General features: G+C 24.3%; 1 protein-coding gene across 1 annotated transcript in view; it reads left to right on the top strand.

The window, feature by feature from the left end:
- Positions 1 to 404, top strand: part of LOC108686744 (protein takeout-like) — a 12017-nt gene that overhangs the window by 2588 nt on the left and 9025 nt on the right. The gene's annotated exons all lie outside the window — the stretch shown is intronic.

Genomic DNA, 404 nt, shown 5'->3' with positions numbered 1-404 from the left:
TTTTTATATACAAAACACATGTGTTATATTGATATAAATCATCATCTTTTGTGTATTTAACCCAAGTAATGGTTAACCATAATTGTTATTTTTCACTTTTCCAGTACTATTGTCTCAGCAAAAGTTATAAAAAGTCCATAAAATCTCGCGTCTATAAAATTCAAATTACTTTGACGTGCACGGAAATTAAATGAGATGTTTTATCTTCCACCACAAATGTAACGTTTCTTAATGCGAAGAGTATTTATTAGCTCATCATAATAGGTCATGGTGAACTAGCAATGCATAATGAAATATTCTGATTGTTATATAATTGCAAAAGTTAATTTATTTTAAAATGAGCTTAATTATTTACAATAGTGTTGTTTTATTATATATATATATATATATATATATATATATAT

This window comes from Atta colombica, unplaced genomic scaffold (genome assembly GCF_001594045.1).
Source record: "Atta colombica isolate Treedump-2 unplaced genomic scaffold, Acol1.0 scaffold189, whole genome shotgun sequence".
Lineage (NCBI taxonomy): Eukaryota > Metazoa > Arthropoda > Insecta > Hymenoptera > Formicidae > Atta > Atta colombica.
The sequence above is the reverse complement of the archived record's forward strand: the minus strand, read 5'-3'. Positions and strand labels throughout refer to the sequence as shown.